This window comes from Halictus rubicundus, unplaced genomic scaffold (genome assembly GCF_050948215.1).
Source record: "Halictus rubicundus isolate RS-2024b unplaced genomic scaffold, iyHalRubi1_principal scaffold0396, whole genome shotgun sequence".
In the NCBI taxonomy this organism is placed as follows: domain Eukaryota; kingdom Metazoa; phylum Arthropoda; class Insecta; order Hymenoptera; family Halictidae; genus Halictus; species Halictus rubicundus.
In genome coordinates this window covers 154,261-179,518 of record NW_027488937.1, presented here as the reverse complement: position 1 = coordinate 179,518, position 25,258 = coordinate 154,261, and the positions used below count along the sequence as shown (strand labels likewise).

Here is a 25,258-nt window from a genome sequence, read left to right as displayed (position 1 = left end):
AATTGAAATGTATAAATACTATGAACGCATACAAACCCGCGGTATACACATACTATTTTTAACCTCGTAAATCGTATGTGCAAACCACATCCCTTAACGATCTCTTTAACGATCGTTATATAACTCTCCACGAGCTGCGAAGATCATCGACTTTATCAAAACTGTTGCAACGGAAAAATCGTGTATCGCCATTGTACAACAGGATATTTTCGTGCCAACCCACGCGAATCTATCCGTGTTTGTATACTTCAAAAAAGTGTTGAGAATGTGAAAAATAATTAGTTTAGCAGATATTTCAATTTATATAATGATAAACGGTCCCAACAGGCTTCGCAATTGTTAATCCGGCTAATTTTCCGAGAACCGGACATCAACGAATGAATTTGTTAGATTAATGGCCGTCCAGGAAGGTGATTTCATACCCTTCATTCTACACGGGGGCTAAACAAGTGGCTCGGACGTCGAAACAGAAGATAAGCTCGCCGATGAATAATACCGCAACTAAATAGGGGCTGGAGGGCAACAGTTTGTCGCGATAATTGATCCCGGACGGAGGAGTCTTTGGAGCAATTGGAAGCCATTCGACTGTCGGCGATCGTGTTCCGGTAAATCCAAACATTCTGGTGGACTACGGTCGGGGATTCCATGAATTCCGGGGAGAGCGAGAGAGAGAGAGAGAGAGAGAGAGAGAGAGAGAGAGAGAGAGAGACAGACAGACAGAGAGGGGGGAGAGAGAGAGAGAGAGAGGGAGAGAGGGAGAGAGGGAGAGAGACGGAGGGTGTAAGATTTAAGAAAGGTGTCAGGAGTTCAAATAACAGATGGCCTATCGAGGAAAACGGTCTTTATTTGGTCGTGGCTTCGACGAGACTGTCCTCCCGTCCCAAAAGTCGTTCGGTCCCCGCTTCTCGCATCGTCGCGCCTTAACCTAAACGGTGCGTGCGCCTCCTTCTAAACACTTAGCTGTATCCCGATACGAACCGTGGTACGAAGACTATTACTAATCGAAGAAATCTACGCGACGCGCCGGGAACCCTTGGTAGATTCTCCCATATGACCTTGGCACCCTTGGAATAGTCTACATGGCGGCTTGTACCTTCTGAACGGTTTAAAGTACCTGTATCGATAGCGAAAACTCGATAGCCGAACGATATTGATCGACGCGGTCGGACGAGCAAATTACAACTCGCGAGCTCGCCAGACCCGTCTCTCGAATCTTCTGGTTTCTCTAAAATTTTCTAATTAAACAAAATAATTTCTCAATCATTTCCTCTCTTTTATTTCGGAACTTCCTACAGGCAAACAATAGGGGAAAATATTGATATAGTCTCTGAATAGTTATAATTCAGTTTCGAACATTAAGTACTCGAACATTAACTTAACAATTATTTTGTAATAGCGTGTATAATACACGAGTATTCTCGGGCTTTTAAGTTAAGAGATTAAGGGTTGTACTAGTAGAAACGGACTACCTTGTGGTGACTGATTAGAAAAATTCTCGATATTCTACGGAAATAAATATGGCTGATAAATTAATCGATTTAATTCTGGTATTATTGCAAAGAGTACACTTTATTGTACATTTAAAAAAATCCTTGCAATTGTATAAATACAAATATGGCCGAAAAACTGATTTCCGTATTACACAGGCTCATCCTTCCCCTTTATTGTGAGCTCTTAAAAAATTGATTTTAATTGGTACACACCTTGTTGATTATTTTTACAACATTGTCGCAATTGTGTATAAAGAAACAAGGTCCATAAAATATTTCCGTCCTACATCCGCCGCCGTTTCGCCTATTTCTTTCTAATCGATACCTATTTCATCAGACGCGGCGTACCTACCACCTGTTGATTGTTTGAAAATCTATTTCCGCGAGAAGTGCAGCACGACAGTGGCTGGTAACCAAAGAGAGAGAGAGAAAAACCCTCAAAATGATTAAACGTGGAACAGATTCGCGAAGGAAAACGCACGAACCGCGCAACAGGAAACCGCCATAAGGGTCGACCCATACAAGACGGGTCTCACCGGGACCGGGAACGGGGCACGTTTTCCCTATGCCATACAGACTTGAGAGGCGCTCAAGATGCTCGCAACAAAGGTCAAGTGCCGCGCACCACGGGGGTTAGCTACCAGAACCCCAGCACCGTTTACTCCCCGCATACCCCTGAGGATCCTATGGTAGAGCCGACCGGGCCCGGCCCGGGGTTTCACGAAATATTCTTGCGAAGAATACTCAGCGATCCCGGTCGCCGTGGCGAAGGGAGAAAAACATTATAAATGTTGTATTATTTTAAAAACTACTTCACCGATGATGATGACCTATCAATCGAATCTCAATGGATTTTCAATGTTTTAAAAATTGTTGGTTTTACAGACGCGTAAAAATACGTGTCACCCTTTTTTCATTATATTATCACGGTTCTTTTAATATAATAGTTACAGAGCAGTACTTCGATGCTGCCTCTTTGAAATTTTGGTTTTTAATTTATGGAGCCTCCAAGGTTTCAATCAGGTAAAACCAGGTAAGGACGCGACGTTCGGCGATTCAGGTAGTCAATTATAAGTGCACGACTGATCGACCGCTATTCTCCGACAGGTTTGGAAAAACCAATGTCCTCTGTGCTAATGATGGTATTCACCTTTCCTGTACACTCCGACTGCACAATACCCCAATAAAATACGGACCTCTTTTCCTGTTTTCTTTCTCGTTACTACGTGAAAGTTTCAATTTTAGGACAAACTCTGCCGACCCCCACTTCAGAATGTTTAAAGAACATTATAAACGTTGTATTATTTTAAAAAATGAGGTTATAGCCCCAAGTGTCCCCTCTACAGACCTGTTTTTAAGTAAGTGGATACTTCAAAATTGACGAAATAAATTATTTCAAGTGAACCCGGGCCCGGGAGGCCATAGGCCTAACAGCCTCCCGGGCTCTGCTTCTACCGTGCGCCAACCGTGCTGCTAGGCTATGTATCGCGGTGCAGCGTTCACTTCAAATAATTTTAATTTCGCCATTTTTAAAGTGTCACCATTCTTGAGAAGCCCACCGTTAGGTATGCCTATCCCCCCCACAGCTGCGCCCGTAGTCCCATTGTTTTGGCTTCGACGTCACCCGCTACATAGTATGTGTGACCGCTGTAGCCAATATCTCGACTGTAGCCAAAAGTACGCGTGAAACGAGGCCTGTCCCTTGCACTCTGATCCAATCGGCCGCGCATTCGTACCTATGCTCTGTCCAACGAGACCAAGGCAGTGAAGCACCCAGCGTGCGTCCTTTGCTAATTGTCTTGTAAGGGTAACTTCAACTCTGTCGCACTCGAGCGCCTATGTTTACGTCTACTGTCTCGTCTCATTGGACAAGATATAGATACGCCATCGCATTCCTGCCAGGGAACCTTCCATCTAACCATGTTTAGGCCATCATGGACAAGAATTTAGGAGTTTTCCATATACATACATTTTTTCGCTAGCGACCCTTACTTCAGAATGTCTAAAGAATATCCAGCAATTTTATGAACCTAAAATAATGAATAGTACAATAAATAGTTTTGCGGCTCCGCGAATTACAAAACGAAATTTCAAAGAGAAACACGAAGAAACGTAAAATACAGCCATATTTATTCAAATTTTTTTACACTTGAACCAGTGGTAAAATTTGCAAAACAAAGATATTTCTAATATTTTTTAATTAAGAAATGACATTCACCAAGGAAAAAATAAATTATTTGAGAACAGCAGTCTTTTGTGATAACCCGGCTCAACCGCCGCCTCCCATTTTCTCTTGGACCACAACATACTTCAATGTCATCAAAATTTGAGACATAGTCCCCAAAAAATGATCGAATTCACATGGAATGATCCCCTTCCTAATGTGGATATTTCCTTAAAAAAAAGTAACAACTATTCTCGTTTTTACAATATATGTATGTATCATTTACATACAATACAAGGATGTATGATGTTTCACCAAGAGGTAGGAAGGTTTCCTATTTCCATGGTATTGTAAAGGGGAGATACCGATAGTTTACCTAAGGAACCGTGAAGGCCCTAAAAACATTTTTTTCGTGCCATGCACAGCAGGGAACTGTCAACGCGCTCCCGAAAGGCCTTCTGGAAATGGTCAAACGCTCGAGATAATGACCCAACCGGGGCGAGCAGAAATGTAGTTTGGAACACTGAAGCCCCGTCGACTCAAACCCTACACCCTGGTTTCGAATCTAGCGGCCAAACGTCCCCGGTCCCGTCCCGGTCTTGTATGGGTCGACCCTATTTCGTGAAACCCCGGGCCGGGCCCGGTCGGCTCTACCATAGGATCCTGAGGGGTATGCGGGGAGTAAACGGTGCTGGGGTTCTGGTAGCTAACCCCCGTGGTGCGCGGCACTTGGCCTTTGTTGCGAGCATCTTGAGCGCCTCTCAAGTCTGTATGGCATAGGGAAAACGTGCCCCGTTCCCGGTCCCGGTGAAACCCGTCTTGTATGTGTCGACCCTTAATCGTACTCTGTTCTACTTGCTTCAGTATCCAACAAACAAGAGAGGTTGGCAGGTCACAGGATACTGGTTGATACATTCGAAGTGGCCCTAAAAGTTCTTCAAAAATCCCTACTGTCTCAAAATCTTTGTCGGTGACAAATAAACAATATTATTTATTTGACCAATTTTTGATAAACGAATCACTGCTATTTCGTTGCACATCAAAAACTTGTACACTCACTCGAGTAAATAATTACTTGGGTAAGCTAATTTTATTTTTCTGAATTTCTCTTAATTTTCAAAAATACGTTAAAAAATGTTGCAACGGAAGCGTTAACAGCTCCACTCTGAAAATCTAACTGTCTTTGAATATTTCATACACATGATTAAATGTTTATAAGGTTCCCACGGTGCGGATAAATTTTGGACAATTACGGTAGAGATCTTTTCGACAGTTACGGAGAGAATACGGCATTCGACGAACGGGAAACGAATTAATGACGAATTTGACACGAATAATGGGGAAACAACTAAAATTTTATTTATTCTTCGTTATTGCGAATAAACTTTAGTAATTCAAGTTTATTTTTAAATTATTTTAAATTAGTTTCGAATTGTTTGACCAATACCGAACTTTGATACAGAGGCAGGCAAGCGATTTCCTGTTGATAGTACTGTTGGTCTGTTGATAGACAGACGCGCGTCGGTCCGGGGAACGCGTAATCAAATAAAGGCCCGCAGAGAGAAAACTACGCGATTGTTGTCAAAAGACGAAACTATGCTGAATGTAGACCGCGGACTGTTGCAGGTGCAAGCCGCAGTGGGTGTAGGGGAATCAAAGGGCGGGCTGCAATGTGCGGAGCGAATCCAGAGAGTTCGAAGTTAGATAATTAAAGGCCACCAGGATGGTGCGTTCGGTGCAACAACAAGCAGCGAAACTATGTGTAGCAATCGGGGGTAGTAATTTATTAAGCTGCAACTAGCGTCGAGAAATCAAATGGAAATGCAGATTCACAGTTGGGGGAGATTTTATAAAGCAAATTTTTCCTAATTGTAAGACCCTCCCGAAATTAATTCTGACGTCTTGAAATTTTTATCGGCAGACCCCGATTGTTCAAGCAAAATTTATGACGCGCTCAAAAATTTGATTTTGGGTGAAGAGGACTTTTCTAAAAATTCAAAAACACGATCCATTCGCTTAAAAATTTTCACAACCTATATAATCGACACAAATCTACATAAATATTTTTAAAAATTTTCAATGTACTGTTCAATGACCCGCGTTTTTCGTTAATAACTCCTTAACGAAGCCGAGCAGAACATTTTCGCGGAGGAAAAAGTTATATAAAATTTATTGTTATGATAAAGGTTATTATAAAAAGTATATTCTGCAATGACTACACATCGACTTCTGTTCTCTGCAATTTTTTTTTTATTGAAAATTACAGAGAACAGAAGTTAACTAAAAATGTATTCCGTCTTTCAACAATTCTAATGAACAGAGAATAATGTAATAACTAGACTGTGGATCTTTATCTTGTATTTTTGATTTTTATTTAGTGACGACAATCTATAACTTTAACCATTTGTCCTGCTTTAGCTGCAAAAGATACGCGAACTCTTTTCACACGCGACGATTCTTTGGACTCGCCCGAGTTGAATGGCGTATTTATTGTATAACATTTTTGTATAAAATTAATAGAATAATATAATATTAGATTTTCTGAAGATTTTTGGAGGATAAATTAATTTTTTTGTTTCTTCGGACATACGCTCGAAATCGTTGAAAATCTGACTGAACGTGTTTTCGATATTTCTATAAAGTGATGTGAAATCATCATTTTAACGTTAAAAATTAAGGGTTGTAGGCAAAATCTACCTACGTCATAGAGTGAACCGTCTCCCTTTGGGCATATCGTGAAAAAGCTGGTACAGGTGATACAGACGTAGCGTTTGATGAATCAAATAAAATAGTGCCGCAAGGGACAGGAGACGATATTGTTGGACTGTGAAAATTACTGAACTTTCGGAATTGCTTTCCCGGAGACCGTGCGACCGATTCTATTGAAACTTTTAGGGCGATTCGTCATACCGTTGACGTAACGAAAGAAAATTGCTTCCACAGGAAAATATAGTTATTGTCGATATAAAAGCGTCATTTCTGACGTCTTGTGTCTATCTAAAAGTGACAATTCAAAGTGACCTGATATTTTTCATAATTTCCTTTGTAACAGTGAATTGAGCCTGTGAATCGTGAACGTTCCGAGAGAAAGCAATTTTTACGGAAAATCCCATGAAACAATTTATTTTAATATAATAATAATATTGCTTTATTCAGCCTTACGGCCAAGAATTGGACTCGGTTTACAATAACCTATGAATACAAAAAATAACTATCTTATCCACGCATTAATTCTCTCTCTCTCTCTCTCTCTCTCTCTCTCTCTCTCTCTCTCTCTCTCTCTCTCTCTCTCTCTCTCTCTCTCTCTCTCTCTCTCTCTCCCCCTTCCCTCTTCGACTCACCCATCCCTACCCTGACTACTCTACCTATATTCTGCCTGTTCCTATTCTTATTCCGATTATTGCACCATTTCCTACTCTGTTATCTTTGGTTTACGCTTTCTTATATTACCTTTATATTTCTGCTCGCTTATCTCTCTTCTTTCTGAGCTTTTGAAGCCACGCTTCAACATTTGTATCTATCCTCCCACTCACTATGTCCTCCATCCTGATCCTTCCCTCCATTTCCCTGCATTCTCTTGTTAGATGCTCCAGATTGCCATACCTGTCCCCACACAGGTCGCATCCTCTTGCTTCGTCTCCCAGCCAGTATTTGTTCCAGTTTTCTGCATTTCCGCATCTTACTTGGGCTACTAACTTTTGACTTTCCCCTCTTCCCTCCTTACTTAGGTATTCTGGTAACTCTGCCACTCTTATAAACTTGTACCTTTTGTTATATTTTGACTGCTCTATCCTTGTATATTGTTCTTGCCGTTGTACCTCAATGTCTCTCTCCTTTAGCCTCTCCGCTACCTCCATCTCTAGCCTTATCATCTCTTCCACCCCTGCTTGGCTCCATCCGTTTCTCTTTAAGTATTCCTCCCTTTCTTTCCCGCTTTCGCCCTGAACTTTCCCTGATTCCTTTTCCTTCAGACATTCCTTGACTATCTTCCTCCCTGCTCTGTTTCTTACTCCTTCCGTGTATTTCCATGCCCTAATTCCTGCCTTTACTCTAAGCCTCGCCCTTTTTGTTTCTTCCAGTACCAAGTATCCTGGGGTACGCACGTCCAAACCAAGTGTCCACTTTATATATTTCAGCTGAATCCTTTCTACTTCTGTTCTCTCCTTAAAGCCCCATAGCTCTACCCCGTATAGGAGTACCCCCAGTACCAACGTATCAAAGAGAAACATTCTCATTTTAAAATCATTTTTAAATTTCCTTTCGCCGATTCCCCATACTTGATTTAGGACCACGTTCGCTCTCTTTATCCTTTCCTTTACGCGACCTGCTATCTTTCCGTTGCTTTCAAACTTTATTCCTAAATAACAGAATTCCTTGACTTCCTCTACCGTTTCCCTCTTCCAGTTCCATGCAGCTTTCTTCTTTTTTTCTCTCCCTCTCTTAAAATTCATTATTTTAGTCTTCTCCGTGTTTAGCGTCAATTCCTTTTTGTCCAAGTACCTTTCCAGCCTCTTCATCATGCATTTCAAATCTCCCTCTTTACTTGCTACTGCCACCACATCGTCTGCATAGGCTAGGGACCAGAATCTTTCTTCACCCACTCTTATTCCTCCCACCAGTCCTTTCCTGAATTCTTCCTCCATGTCGGCTATATATATTGTGAACAGGGTCGGACTGAGCGGGCAACCCTGCCTGAGTCCCTCTCCCGTCCAGAATTCCCCTGATTCCCCCTTACTTGTCCTCACAACGTTCACCGTTTCCTCATACACCTCCTTTACTCTTTCAGTTAACCCCTTTCTTACTCCACACTTCTCCATCACTTCCCACATCTTTCTCCTTTTTACCGTGTCGAATGCCGCTCTTAGGTCCACGAACATGGCGTAAACCTTACCTTCCCTGAAAGAGAAAGAGTAATTCGAATAAAACACAAGGAAAGGGAGAAATGTCATTCCACTATTTCAATTACGAGATGGTAAGACCAAATTGGCGTATCTGTTACTGTTACGGATTGGGACGGAAAATAAATTATGCTGTACGGGACGAGCACTTTATTCTACCGTCGAACGGCCGTCACTTACACTGAGTAAATTTACAAAGAATATGTACAATGTGAAGCCCACCGGTTGGACTTCAGGTTACAATAAATGTATGAAACCGAGAGAATTATGATTATTCTCAGCTGAGCTGAGGAGAATTCCGAAACCGAATTGAGGTAGCTAGACCGGTCCCACGACGCGCGACGTCTGAGCTACTATTTAACGATTTGAGAGAACTATTTAGCGATGTTGACGTTGAGAGATGAACTAACGATCTGATCGTCGACGAGTCGCGAGCGGTTTTCTATCACCGCCGGAATGATGATTTGGCGGAATTTGAACCCGGGCCAATTAGAATTCTAATAGCGGCGTCGATAATCGATCCGGCGGTGACAGCCTATGGCACGACTCGTCGTCGATCGACCGTCGATCTCGCGGCGACAATAGCACCTGCCAATAGCGGGGCGGCGCGGTGGATCTCGCGTTCGAGATCTGACGCCACGCGCAGCCAAACCCAAACAGTTACAATTTATCTTTGAGTCATTATACTGACGACGGTCTGCGCGCACAGAGGAAATCGAAGGTACATTTCCGGGACAAAGGGCATCAGCTATTTCGTTGAAGGGTTCGAGAACGAGGTCGTTGCGTTAAGAACGGAAAAACTGCATAGAACAAAGCAAAATGGCACTCTCGTCACAACAACTCAATTTTCACGGGAACGTTATGCAACACGCGTCAAAGGAAAAGTCGGGTAAGCGGTTGAGAAACGGACGAATAAATCCGCCTTGATCTTGGAGGCGTTTATGCGCGACTTTAGATAGCCGTGTTATGGAGCATAAGCGCGTGGTTAGGATCTTTTCCAGCTGAACGAGCCGCAATCACGCTCCTAGGATCTCTCGTGTCCGGAGCACGTGTCCTGTGCGAACTTCTCGCGTCTTCGATGTCGAAAGTTTTCCATTTCCCGAGGGTTCGCGGGGATGTAATTTAACTGCGATTGCTTGACAGTGTGGTTTCATAGCTGGTTGTGGAAGAGAAAGTTGTTACCTCGGGATAACGAAAATGGCGATATTCCTAGTAGTCAAATAATAAAATAAAATTTATTAAAATTTAGAACCAGCGAGGTTCTCAGGCAGTCGTTATTACATTTTTTGTCCATCGATTTTAAGTAGAACACGCGCCATTTTGTTCCAACGCGAACTCCTTTTGGAAGATTTTTACTGCAACAGGAATTTAATCCCGTTAAATTAATGCGAATCGTCAATCCATAGCCTACGGCTTATCTGGAATATCAGTATAACGAGCAACGACGTGAGCGCACATTTCGTTCTAGCTAATTGTATTTGCCAATAAACATCGACGGTATATTAATTACATGTTCGTCACGCATTCGAACGATTTGTTAGCATTTCTCCGTATGACAGCTTGGGATGATCAATAGTCATTACGACATTACAATCGGTTTGTAGAAATGGAAATTATGAAACGGAATGAAGTGCGTTCAGCATCCCTGGTATGTGGAAAATTCGATCCTCGGATATTGAAGCGCGTTTCCGGTTGGATTACCGTTCCCAATGCCCCTTTCTCTGTAATCGTGACTGATTAAACAAACTTTATTAAACGTTGATGGCCTACCGGCTAATTTCACTCGCAGACTATCCGTGCTGAGCCGGACAGAGGGCCGTGCTAATCGTTTCGCGGATATTAAAATGCGAGACCATGAACGATGCTTTCAGGGTCCGCTCTAGGGGGGGGGGACAACCCGGGCATTTGCCCGGGGCGCCAAAATTTAGGGGCGCCATTTTGGCTTTGGCTGTAAGTGTGAGAAAAATATTGATGTTTAAAATATTCAGTTAATGGAAAATGTCTGACTACCCTTGCCAGAAAATTTTGCAAAAAAAAAAGGTCATTCTGTTCAGCGCGGTGTTTAAAAAGGGGCGGCAATTTTTTTTTTGCCCGGGGCGTCGTAACCGCTAGAGCGGGCCCTGATGCTTTTCATCCCTTAGCAGCCAGTACTTACAAGCTTGTGTACGAGCGCAATTAAGAGATTGCTGTTCCTTGGGACCGTATTGAATTTACTGTAATTAAATTGCGAACCTTTACACATTTATAGTGTGAGAAGATCTTCGAAAATTTCTAAAATTCAGAGTAAATTGATTGGACCTTGCAACATGAAGTTGGCATCATGACTTTGTCAGCGCTTGCGGCCATTTTGTTGAACGTTTGATGAATTAGTCTGCGCTGACCTGTCGAGCGGTATTGTCGCGTCGTTAGCGGAAATGAAATAATTATGTAATTATGTAATTTGTCACAGACTTATCCACTAACGACACGTCAATACCTAACAGGCCATCACAGCAACCACTGACATACTCATGTTGCCAAATTTAGAAAACTAATAAGACATTAAAAATATTGGTATGTTCGCGTTAATTCGCACACTACTGTATTTTAGTCATCTACAAGTCTAGTTACAAGTCAGCGAAAAAATTGGACAACAAATGACCAGAGTGTTGTAAAATCACGATTTTATATACTTGAATAAAACTAAAATGTCCGTTTATTGACAAGTCGCATCGATAGAATGCAGATAGAATTTTTCTTGTGCAGAGTTCTCGCCGGTCCGCAAACTTACAAATCAATTAATCCGATATCGGTGGAATCGACTAATTGTCTCATCAGCCTCTGTTGCTTGTATAAAGTGCATAACGAGCGATCATTCAATTTCGCAGTGGACGAGACTCGCCCCTCTCGGTTTCGCAGTTTCATAATTATTGTTTCCCGGGCGGGCTTTGTGAATTTCGCGCGCCGCTGGGTGAACCCATGTCTGTTAACTTTGAATGAACATCATTTTATCTCTGTTCATCTTCCCTTTTCTCTTTCTAGTATTTTGTAATACAAAGTGATTTCTCTATATATGTCGCCAAGGCCTGCATGATAAACGTCGCGGAACTATCCCCACTACGGGGTATACCCCGTGAGGGACCGCGGAGCTCGAGAGGCCTCGGACGCCGAGGAGTGTAAACATGTCTCCTGGACGATACTTGACGCTGGCAAGACCTGTGACGTTAATCGAGAATTCACTGTATTACGATTTTATCTCTGTCGTTAACTTGGACTAACACGTCGGTCACATGCTAGTGACGTAATATTTCTTTATCGAACTTCAAAATCAATTTTTATTACCACCTATAATTTTCTTTCGATGTAAGACGATTGGTCGGGACTTTCGAAATTTTTAGGTGCATTTCCTGAAACGTTTGCTTTTACTGTGGTTATTGTTGCATTTTATTTTGACGGCGAAAATGTGACCGGGTCTGAATGGCTATCGAGTGGCTTTCAAGAGAATGCAGTGACGCACGAACGAACACGAAATTTTCATTCCACGCTGGAACATTTCTACAGAGAGAAAATCGTGTTATTCCCGTCAACACCGTGTAGCTGCTGAGTGAGAGAAATCAATTCCGTGTTTTGACAGCAGGTTCTTCAGCAACTCAATTGCTTTATTTTATATCGTTATTTAAGTACCAGACGCATGAATACCCATTCGAGTGTTTTGTTTCGATAAATGTATCGTAAACATATTGAAATATATTTATTGAACGATCTTCCGTGAATGCGTTTGCGCAGTCTGTCGACGCTCGTGAATTATACAATTTTTAATCTTTAGGCCTCTAGTTCCAGTGTCTATTCACGCGCTTTTTAGACAAATGAAGATTTGAGAACATTGTTTAGACTCGTTTCAACGGGTCCCGCCGTTTTAGTGTTATTTTACGTAATTTTTAAACAGATCGATATTTGGGAACGTTTAAGGGATTAAATTGACCATTAAAAAATATTCTTCTTGACAATTTTCGTGTAGAACGAATTGCTTCCACTAACTCTTGAAATGAAGTAGCACACGGGAGCCCAGGTTCCAATTTCAAGAATGCAAAAATTTTGCAGGAAGTTAAAATTGCCTGTCGATCCATCTCGATCACGATTTCTGGGTCACAGGTGATGCATTCCGAATTTCGCATTTACCGTGGCATGTTTCCCGCTGATCGATTAAAATTATTCGATGTGCCCATTCCCCGTTTCTTCGAAATAGTCAGGATTCCTTACGCCAACCCACCCCCGTTGGTGATCACGCGAGCAGCGTGTATGTACGTTGCTTCTTTCTTCTCGTCGTTCATACACCCGAGGGCTGTCTTCTATTCATTTCCGCCACCATTTTGTTCGTTCGATCGTTGTTAATTTTGTCCGGCTTGTTTCCGGACGACTACACGGTGAATCAAAAAGAGAATTTAATTCGCGTCGGAACATACAGGGGTGCGGACCCCTTTGTTTGTCCTCTACCTATTGATCGTATCAATTCAGCCTCCGAGGACACGTGTCGCCCTTCGATTTTTGACCAGCGCCCGCTGGCATGTTTTTGCCTATCATTTGTCGGCGTACTTCGTGTCTCATCTTTTTAATCCGGCCCTTGATTCAGAGTAGACGTTTATTAACTGGACAAAATCGATTCCTGACCGTTTTGTTGCAAAAAATTATTTCGATAATATCTTATTAAATATATTAGATTTAGAACATATGAAAGTCTGGTTTAGGTAATCTGCATATTTTCTGTTCTTTTTTGAGGATTTTGATTTCTTACAATAGAATGTTCTACCTAAAAATCTGAATTAATTACAGTATGTGTATCTAGGTTTTCTAGATACAAATACTAATACTAATAAAAGAAATTAGAAATGAAGAAATTAAGAAATACTACTCTTTTCCGTTCTATGGCATAACTACCCTCCCGGTTAAGATATAGGATTAAAATTTTGCACATGGTCTTTCTTGACGCCCTATCCAGCGGCCCATTACCTTTTGAATCAGACCTGGGAAAAATTTCAAGAAAAAATATTTAAAATGCTATTTTAAATAGTATAATTTAATGTGGTTCAAATAAAATACTACTTTTAATAGAACGAAAAATTTCGGCAAATAAAATATTTTTATTTTGATAACCAGATACACAGAATAATTTACTGTTTTACTTCAAATATGTATTCCAAATATTTCCTTACAATGAAAATAAGTTGAGCAAATAGATAATATTATAAATTATAATTTTTAACATAAGATACTATAATAGTTAACAAAGTATTTGTTGTAGGTGAATTACGAATATTTTCATGTAACATGTTAATAAACAGACGACAATGTCGCAGTAATCAACTATTTGAAATACTATTTTACACACTCCTTAAAATAAGTCTCACTTTTTCAATATGTTCCAAATAAAATACTATTTTTAAATAGTACTTCAAAAACTTCTTCTTATAAATAAAATAATTTATTTGCATGATTATACGCGTGAAAAAGGTCGGCGAATGAAAAGGAGAGAGAAGCAGAGAGCTGAAGTCCCTTCTTCTCTTTGAATTACTATCCTTCTCTGCGTTCGGGATATTACAAAGAATGTAGCAGCTCTGCTAGAACTGTCGGGTTGCAGACCAGACGACAGGCCTGTTACGCAGGCATCGCTGTAGTTTACACAAATTGAAGTCGTTTCCTTATCGATCTCCGGCAACGTTCAGCCCGCGATTCCACTCAGCGGGCTCGGTGTGTAAAGTGCTCTGCGCAACAAGTATCTAACGATACATGACACGCGACTCGGATTTCAAGCATTCCAACAAGCTGCAGCACAATCAAAGGAAAGCCGACACGACGCGGCGCACAGTGGTGCCAAATGGCCAAAAAGCGGCAAAAAATCTGTAAAAACGAAACTATCCAACGAATTTGTTTGAAAATTTGTGGAGAGATTGCCACAGGTACGACGCTTATTTGGCAAAAAATTTTTGTAAAAAGTTGTCAACATTAAGTAATATGTGCTAATCGAAAATCTCTGTTTTCTGCCCATTTTTTATTTATGGTAGCATACAACAAATCCTTTAATAGATTTTGGTCTGGAACTAATCGTTTTGGCAAGGTGTAATATTGATCTAGCTTTGTGTAAAATTTTAAGAGATACTTCGAGATGCTTTCGACGCAATTTAAGTTTAAATGTCAACTTTCGGAATTTCCGAGAATGAATCACGCGGATGTCACGACTATTTTGATGTCACGAAGTATCTCTTAAAATTTTGCACAAAGCTAGATCAATATTATAACTTGCCAAAACGATTAGTTCCAGATCGAAGGTATTCAAAGGATTTTTTGTATTCCTCCATAAATAAAAAATGAGCGTAACGCAAAGAGGCTTCAGGTTAGTCCACATAAAGAAATTATTTAAAAATTTTATTTTGTTTAAACAATTAATTCTAACTAACTATTTCACTTTTTCCTTCATTATAAATGATATATCCCTAAAAAATTTCACCTCAAACATCAAACGAAGCAGGGTGTCGATTCTGTTAGATCAGTTTCTTATTAGGCCCTGCTTGGGGAATATATTCCATGGAGCAACGGTGCTTTATGTAAAACAATTAACAAGAGAAACGTTTTAGGTGAATAATTAGTAGACCGTGGGTTTTATAAATTCATAATAAACACGAATAGGTGAAGTTGGAAGCAAAATTACAATTTCTAATAATAATGTTGCCTTATAAAAATGACAGGATTGAAATTATTTACACAACTCGAACTAGACCCTTTGTTGCGGATATTTAGGGGTGCCCGTCGAAAATACTTTTTCGAGTGGCTTTGCCCTTCATGATTTACCGTCGAGGGTTGAAATGGTCGAGTGTCATTATTCATCCCTGTAGGGTTCCCGTTCCTCTTCATGCTGGGTACATTCAACTGAAAAAGTGGCTGGCCTACCACAAAAACATAAAAATCTTCGTTGATAAAGTCCTCAATAATATCAGATTATTTTTATCCGGAATGTCATCCCATTTACTAATATAACATTGAAATAAAAATATACTTTCATGTTTAGAAAATGAGTGCATATGTCTTCTGTACAGTTAGTGTTATTAAAATAATTTCATCCACCGGTTAGACTACCTCAGTCTGATTAAAACAAACTATACGTAACTTTTAACACAGTACGACGATTTCCACGAGTGTTCCAGACGTTCACACTGAATTTCTGGCACGTTCAATGTCTGCCATATTGTTTCGCTGAACAATAGCTTGGAATCGCTAGCTCGGCGCGAAAACGATGGTTAAGTTCTCGCTAGTACGTGTGCGGAAATCCCGAAATGTTTCGAAGACCATTTGAACAGAATTTAACATTTAGCATCCTGCTGCTCCGAAATAATTATTAACTCCACTCCGTCAATCAGTACTCCACTTTCTACGAAACTGTTTACATGGAACTCTCTATGTCACTTAACGCGGAATAAATGTTTGCCAGCGTACACGACACGTTCGTTGATGCTTGAAACGCTAAATTTAAAGTTTTGAGATTGTAACTGCCATCCGCGAGTAATGAAAGGTTACATCACTGCAAAAAAGAAATTTTTTTTAAATCAAATACTCTATTTATCTTGTTCCCATGTTCGTTATTGAAAATTTCTGTAGGCAACGGGAGACTGAATTTGTGAAAAATAATAACACTCTCTTGGAGGCTCTGGGCACAACAATTTTCGTCGAGTTTATGTTAGGCAGTTAAGCAAGTAGAAACTTAATTACAAATTAAAATTTCTCGGCGCGGAGTGAAAATTTAAACACTGTGTTACAGTGTTACGCGTTCGATACTAGGGCTGTTACTTTGCTTCGAAGGTCGAAGCTTCGAAGGATTCGAAGGAACGAAGGGACCTTCGAAGGTGATGAAAATCGAAGGTTCGACACTTCGAAACTTCGAACCTTCGATTCGTTTCCAGTTAACGGATAAAAGGAATAAATTTTCATAATTTGTTTCTATATTCACCATCTGAATTATTTCAATAATTTATTGTTAAGATAATATATTTATTATTTGATTTATCATTTCGATAGTTCACTGATAAAATAATTGTTTAAATAAATAAATTTTTACAATTTGCTTCTATATTCATTATTTGAATTGTTATTTCAATTATTTATTGTTAAAATAACTTATTGAATAAATAAATTTTCACAATATGTTTCTATATTCATTATTTGAATTATTTCAATAATTTATTGTTCAAATAACTGTTTAGACAATGTACACGTATTTACATAATTAATATAGGAATACATTTCTATAGAGTATAAAAATTTATAATCTACGGAAATTTTTATAATCTATAGAAATGTGTTTCTATATTCATTATGTAAATACTTGTACATTCTTTAAATAATTATTTTAACAATGAAATATTGAAATAATTCACATAATGTATGTAGAAACAAAATTTGAAAATTTATTCATTTAAACCATTATTTTAACAATAAATAAGTGAAATAACAATTCAAATAATGAATATAGAAACAAATTATGAAAATTTATTCCTTTTATCCGTTAACTGGAAACGAATCGAAGGTTCGAAGTTTCGAAGTGTCGAACCTTCGATTTTCATCACCTTCGAAGGTCCCTTCGCTCCTTCGAATCCTTCGAAGCTTCGAAGTGTCGAAGCTTCGGGAAAGTAACAGCCCTATTCGATGCGAGGAATAGTAAATAATTCATAATTGACATCGATCGAGTATTCGTTTACTTTTTCTGTAAAAATCAACTGACTTTAAGGAAATTGATTTTGAAAGTGCCCGAATATGACTGTAAGTCGTTGTAGTTATTTAAAATCGGAAAAATTGTATATTTTTCGGTTCAGTTGTAGTTAATCAATCAACGAAAAATAAGCAGAAATGGATGATAAAACTGGATACAGTGCGTTCGGAAACGTTGCAGCTTCATGTAATAACCCCTGCAACGTTCGTTTCACAGAGAGATCTGTTAGCCCAGGCAATATTATCCGACCGTAAACATCCAAATATAAATACCAGCTTTGCATGTTCGTGGTTTTGCTAACCATCAAAGGGCTTTTGCACCGTTATCCGGACAATGAAATTTCTCTCTGGGTACGTAGAACTGTAACCACGGTCATTGCTTTTATGCTTCCCCGGTTGATGCATTGTTCGCAAACTATTCCATCAATCCTCAACTCGATGGATATTATTGCAGAAGTGCGGTAAGATTGCAGTAGAACCTTTGCCTTTCAAAGGCACAGAAACAATGTTATCAGTTGTTATTTCAAACAAAACGCATTTCAGCCTGTAATGAAAATGTAAAAAAACAATAGAATGGAAGAATAAACTTCGTTTCGGAGGAAGGGTGCACGTGTCTGTCCCGCATCAGCGAGCACATTATTATCACGTTTGTCAATACTGCGGAAGGGAAGCGCCGCGGCCGGATTACGAGCACTTTGCGTACACCGTGCACACGAGTAATTTTATGGAAATCTCATTGTTTCATTTGTTTCGTACCGGGGACATTTGCAAAGAGAACAAAAGCGCGCGCACAGCTGCGAGCACGTATATTTTAATTCTTGAAGTGATAACGGTCGGTTAATTAAAAACCTGGCACGCATCGGGCTCCGCTTAATTGATCATTTGCCGTATGATTCCCCTTCCGCAAACAATCGAGAAATCGATTCGACTATTCATCGAAGCGGTGGAACGGGACGATGTGCGTCATCCGATCTAGGAGCTAAGGGTAGTCTCGTGACTTTTGCGGAGTCAGAAAACTCGGAGCCAGGAAAAACGATTTTTCGCCTATTCTTGTCGGTAACGTGGTCGCTCTATCTTATCGCGAATCTACGGAGTCTTAACCTCGGATCCACCTCCATAATCCGCAAATTGTCCTAAGAAGTGCACCGTTTTGCTAGCTTTTGCTACGGTCAACTAATCCTTTTCGGAGAAAGGAAGATTTTCATTCTATTCACTTTAACCCTTTGCGGACGGGGGCGCTCGACGGGCGAGCGTCGCTGTGGACGATAGGTATTGGAGCGCGCAGTAAATAAAGTGTTCAGGTCGCACGTTTGTGTTATAAAATCTAAAGCTTTATTCAAATAGCATTTTTATAAAATCACAAAGAAACAAATTTAGTCGTCTTTACATAGGCGATGTTTTATATTCGTGCTTTGTGTGATATAGTTCGAAACAATCACCTATGTGCAAGGCCGGCTTAGCCGAACAAGTAGCACAATAGTACCTCGACTCTCTCCTTCCGTGTTTTATTTTTCGATTAGAGCAGACGACGCAATCGTTACTTCTTCCTGTCTCATCTCGCCTAATAATATGTAGAAGGCCGTTGAGCCTTTCTGCTGTTCCAGAAGTCGCAGGAGCCTTGGGATTAGCGTCTCAAAAATCGCCAATCAATTGACCTACCAAGTGACGTACAAATTGTAAATGGGATAACTTTTTTTATGTTGTATGTCTTGTGATGTTCTTCATGTAATAGATAGGAATTTATCACTGAAACTTCCAATCCCCAAAAAAATAATTTTCGCCACCATTTTTGAGACTTTCTCATGAAACAGTACGTGCCTGTGTACTGATCTGCTTTATCTACCCCACCCATATATTTATTATAATTTATAACCACGTCTGGCTTCAGATGTTATAAGATGTAAAATATGTGAAAAAATATGTGAAAATGTATAAAATGTATGAAAACTTTGCTGGTTTCTCTGGTAGTGACACTGAAAGACTGACGCGGCAGACTGAATTCGTTCTGAACCTACCATGGTCTCGCATCGTAAGTTTACACTATACGGAAGATAAGATCTTATCAATACAAAGACTATATAGTAAAAAAAAAAAATATGGTGGTGTGGTGGTTAAAAATATGTGGTGCTATTTGAAAATCATCGATGACCTTCAAAAGACCTTGAAAACGACTACAATAGGAACATTTTTTTATATCACCATATTTGCCCCCTTTAACAGTACAACTTTTCTCTCTAACATTTTCTTCTATCTCTAATCCTAACGGAGCTATTTAGGTGGCCTGTTTGTCGTGAACCACCCGGTATGCCGACACTCGTCCGCAACGGTAAAAAGACTTGGGCGGCTATTTGCCGACACTCGTTCGCAAAGGGTTAATCTTCGACCGTGGCAAGGTCTGCCTGTCGGGGGAACGTAATCCCGGTGAACACATTAAATACAACGAAGAGTTTAATTCATACGACCGTGAGCCAGGTGCGGCAGAAAATCCGGCTAACATTTTTTGCTGGCAGAACTGCAATATTTGTAAGAGCAAGAGTGCTGCTCTTCGTTTGTTCAGTGGTGCTGTTCAGTTCACTTGAATCTCAAATTATTAATTCGAGCAGAACAAATTTTAAAACAGACGCTAAGAGCGCACAAGGTCTCACACTGACATGGAATATTTTTCACCAATGGACGCCATGATAACCAGTTGCGTAGCAATGTACACACAGTTCGAACGTGAATATCGTAAAAATAAACACTGGAGAAGAGCCAGGTACCTTTTAACCCTTTGCATACGAAGCCATTTTAACTGCAAAACGAAAAATTTCTTCTAGAATATTTCCCTTCTATATATATTTTTTCATGCTATACATACGAAAATGGTAGAATTTACTGGTGCAATACTGAAATGTTTAGTAAGGCTATAGCCGGTTTTGGGGGTCAAATGTGCCCTGGAAGGGATTTTATTCCAATTTGCGCCATTCGATAGCCTACCAAAAAAGATACCTTTCAGCCAAGTTTTAGTCCTATAGCACATCTGTAAAGGTAGTTATAGAGGAAAAACGAAAATCCAGTTTTTGGCCCATTTTCCCCATTTAAAATTCTGAAAAAAATCTGACACGTTTCGGACACCAAACCACATACTTCGAGTCGTTTTCAGATTTTTCGGTTGCAAACTCTGGCTGTAAAAATCGAAAAAATGCAGATTTCATATGGAAATCGAAGAGACACTAGAACAGAATTAATTTAACAATGAGATATTGCCCTAAGCATTATGCTCAATTTTTTTCAAATTCCTGCGATTGGTGCGTCATAGTAGGAAAAAATAAAAACCACTTTTTTCGGCGTTTTTTCCGTTAAAAACTAAGTTATGATTATCGTAAAAATATATTATGTAATATTAAACATCTCTAAGTTCAGGGAAACATCGTCCAGACTTTAAAAATTGCGTAATACAAAAAACAACAATTATACTACGCAGGATATATCCCAATATTTCGAAGGTATTTTCAACGGCGCCGGTTGGTGCAGTAGCTGTGGACCAGGTTCGGATCTCGCCCGGGTCCAATTTTTTTTTTCTTTAATTAGATGTTTTTTCGATTTCTAACCGTATGATTGTTGTTACGCTGTTGTAAAAACATTTTTTAACTATGTTTAAACTATTTTTTAATAATTTTCCGGAAAAATATTTTTGGAGTACTTTCGGCCTTTAGTCATCTACGGGCTGTATTACTTATCTCCTTAACATTTTTTTTACATGGATTAAGTGCATCGACTTGTCTATTAAATCTTTTATCTTTAGTCGGCACATTACTTATTGTTAATAATAAATCTAGTGTTATATTGGGGTCGGGAGGTATTGTTGTATATGTTTCTGTCAAGTAAAAATATTAGGGATATTATGAAAACGAGGTTTATGCTTCAAAATTTGCCCACGTCCCCCCCTTTTTTTCCGTAGGGAAAATGACGTTACGCATACCCCGACCCCCTGGGGGGAGTCGGGGTTATGTGGGACTACCCCTTGGGGAAAGATCCCCAAGGGGCTACCCACTACAGAACCCACGCCCACCTAAGCTAAATGGAAGGTGCCTGGATCACGCGTGTACTCAACAGGACACCTCCCAGCTATCATCATACCCCGGGGGAGGTTTTAACCTCCCCCACTGCCTACGCTATAAGACCCCGGGCGGAGGGGCCCACCCGGTGTTCCCATCCCTGGAGCCTTCGGATTGAGCTTCCCGAGGCGGCTGCCGTCCTCTCCAGTCGGGGGGCGAGGAGCCCGAAGTGTCCTTCGAATCGCCAGCGGCCGTCTATGACCAGGACCAGGTACCTCATCCTGGGCCCGATCTCGACGGAGGTTTTAGCGACGCGAATCCGGAGGTCTTGACCACGGGGTAGCCGCCACGGCCGAGGCGATCCATACCACCAGATCGCCTCGGTCTTTGCGGCGGCCACGGTCAGCCCCATCCTCCGAATTCGCCCGACCATGCAGTCCAGGACGGCCTCACCGTGGTGCCTGGTCCTCCTCCAGTCCTCCCCCACGGCATAAATCAGGGTGTCATCTGCATAGCAGATTTCGGGCATTCGGCATCATGCGACCGAATAATGCAAAATGTTGCTCGACAACGCAAAAGTAGGACCTGCCTGGTGGCAAACGCTCTAGATTTATCCTTCATCTACCGCTTTTGACCACTGACATGCCCCATCTTTACATTATCGAGCCATAAATTGACGCCTCCCGAACCCTTGCAATCTTGTACGATCTAGCGTTGTGTGCGGCACACCATGGCACACGCACACGGCACGCACACTGTGGCGGATCAAGGCCACCTGGGAAAGCTGGACCTTAACGGTTGCCTACAATAAGTAACAGTTTGCGGCGTATGATAACGATTTGAGGGCAGCTGCCGAATACACCTGCGAGACGCTGTGTTTCGGGTACGATAAGCGCGAGCGACCGTCCATCCGTCGTGTATTTTGTACAATCGTGCGGGCTTCTCGGACCACCGCTGCCGGGTTTTGCCGGCAGCTTTTTGTAACACCCGAACGACAATAAATGTAAAGTAGAAGCCCACTTTCGTGTGTCGTAATTCTGAGCAACTTTCCCGCCGCGGGGAATGCCCCGTCCTTCTTTCCCGTAGAACCCTGACACGTGTAGGGGCTTTCCAGGATATCGCGCGGTGCTCGTCGAATCGAGATCGCGGCGGCCGATTCGCGTCATAGCGTAATTTTTCGTGTGGCACCGTCCTCGTGTCTGGCGCCCGTTCTGAGTACCGAACTTGAGAGAACCGTCGCGAAAATCGAGTCGACGAGACGCCGCACAGTGGTGCCAAATGGCCAAAAAGCGGCAAAAAATCTATAAAAACGAAACTATCCAACGAATTTGTTTGAAAATTTGTCGAGAGATTGCCACAGGTAGAACGCTTATTAGGCAAAAAAAATTTGTGTAAAATGTTATTAACGTTAAGTAGTATGGGCTAATCGAAAATCTCCGTTTTCTGCCCATTTTTTATTTATGGAAGCATACAACAAATACTTTAATAGATTTTGGTCTGGAACTAATCGTTTTGGCAAGGTGTAATATTGATCTAACTTTGTGCAAAAAATCATGAGACCCTTTCGTCACAATTTAAGTTTAAATATCAACTTTCAGAATTTCCAAGAGTGAATTTTCCGGACGTTACGATTATTTGATGTTCCAGGTGAAATTTTTTAGGAATATTTCTAAATAATAAAGAAAAATGAGAAGTGCATACGATTTATTAATTTTTTATGTATAAGAAAATATTTAATAACAATTTTTTTTATCTGACATAAATTATTTTTACAGCGTTCATTGGAGCACTACCACAAAATACCTGTTGCATTTTTGCGACAGTAGTCCAGTGAACGAAAACTTCGTTTATTTAACATAAAAAATTGTTATTAAATATCTTTTTATATGTATGAATGTCACTTTTTTTTTCTTATCCGATATGTAACCCTTAAAAATTTCACCTGAAACATCAAATAATCATGACTTCCGTGCGATTCATTCTTGGAAATTCCGAAAGTTGATATTTGAACTTAAATTGCCGCGAAAGCATCTCGAAGTATCTCGTGATTTTTTGCACAAAGCTAGATCAATATTATAACTTGCCAAAACGATTAGTTCCAGATCGAAGCTTTTCAAAGGATTTTTTGTATTCCGCCATAAATAAAAAATGAGCGTAACGCAAAGGGGCTTCAGGTTAGTCCATATTACTTAATGTTAAACAACTTTTTTTGGAAAACTTTTTTTTCCAGTCAATAGTTAAAACCATTTGCAATGACCCATATGATTTGTAGACCCCTTAGTATTCAATTATAGGCGGAGTAATTACATAACTTTCGCACTGAAAACTGATGGATTCCCAGGAGCGAGGAAATGGTTATTTACCATGCGTATATCTCCGTAAAAAATTTTTTTTCAAAAATCTGACTTTGGCACATCATGCACGCACTATTAGGCTATACAGAAATAATTTTTTTTTATAAAAATCGAAAATTTATAAAATGGACTTTTTGCCGCCTTGGCACCACTGTGCGCCGTTTGTCCCGGGTGGACCACGTTTCGCGCGGCCGAACGTGGCCCGGCTTCACGGTCTGTAAAAACCCGCCGTTGCCCGGGTTTTTCTCCCGTCGGACGGGCCGAAAATCAGGGCAACGTGACACCGTACAAATTCGTTATTTAATACTAAGATAAAGCTACGAATGGCGTGTTTCAGCAAGAGACTCGAAGATGGACGCTTCTTTTGTTGACGTGCCCATCCTGCTGTGCTCCCTCCTGGGTCTGCTCGTAAATGGGTTCAACCTGCTCGTGATCCTGTGCATACACAAAGAGGTAAATATTTAAAAAATAGAAAACTCCATACAAATACTATATAACTATTACTATAAGGACTGCCTATTACAGTGAAATCTCGTTGTTTGTCAGTCCGCCGTTTTTACTGACAAGATACGAAATCGGAGGTTCTCGCCGAGCGTCCCATTTGAACTACACAGGGAACGCTGGAAACCGTCGTACCCTCTTCAAGTCATAAGAAACCTATAACTTGAAAACGCTACTGACGTGAAAACGGCGAAAACAGCAAAGGTCAAGAGCCGTCGTCGCCGAGAAGTGTGGCACACATTGTCGGCTATATCGGTGTGAGACCAGAAGACTAATCGAATCCAGTTACAAAACTTCTTTATTTGTCATTATTTTTTTTTATGAAACTCTTACCAACATATTTACCAACATGTTTCTGATTAAAACTAAACCAAATATGATTTAATTCCGATGATATATACTTGTGTAATGGACGATGAAATATGTAGGACGATTGTGTTGTGTCTTGACATGTTCTATGCCTTTAGTATAATTTCGTGGTTAGATCGTGCGTAACTCACAGACGATAATCGTCCGTTCGCTGCACCAGATATCCGGTGGGACATATCAAACGCCCTGGTTGGAAATTATGGAGGTTGTGTCTGACATGTAATTGCTTCGACAGCACATATACTAAATTTGGAACGATACAGAGAAGATTAGCATGGTCCCTGCGCAAGGATAACACGCAAAATCGTGAAGCGTTCTGTGCTGTTGAGTACTCGCGTGATCCAGGCACACACCCTTTAGAGAAAAAGTGGAAAAATTGCCATTTTTCACGATTTTCGGCTTAAAATCGCAATTTTTAATCGTTTATAACTCGTAAACGAATAAGTCAATACCGGTGAAATTTTCAGCATGGACATAATTTATTCGAACGAATCAAATACATTCTTTAAATTTTCAATACAGGCTCAGATAAAAGAGCCTGAAAAAATCAACTTTTACTATTTCTTTTGCGATTCCGACCAATTCAAATTTTTTTCAAAAATTTTTTACACCTCGTCTAATAAACTAATCCTTCTAACTTCTCAATAAAATTCAAGTCATTTGATCTAATTTTTAGAAAGTTATGTTGCTTGAAATAGTGTAGACTCAGTTT

General features: G+C 40.4%; 1 non-coding gene across 1 annotated transcript; it reads left to right on the top strand.

The window, feature by feature from the left end:
* Window positions 1-24,769: 24,769 nt before the first annotated feature.
* LOC143364274 (U6 spliceosomal RNA) lies at window positions 24,770-24,872 on the top strand. The gene has a single exon (XR_013084063.1). It is a non-coding gene; the product is annotated as a U6 spliceosomal RNA (small nuclear RNA).
* The last annotated feature ends 386 nt before the right edge of the window (window positions 24,873-25,258 follow it).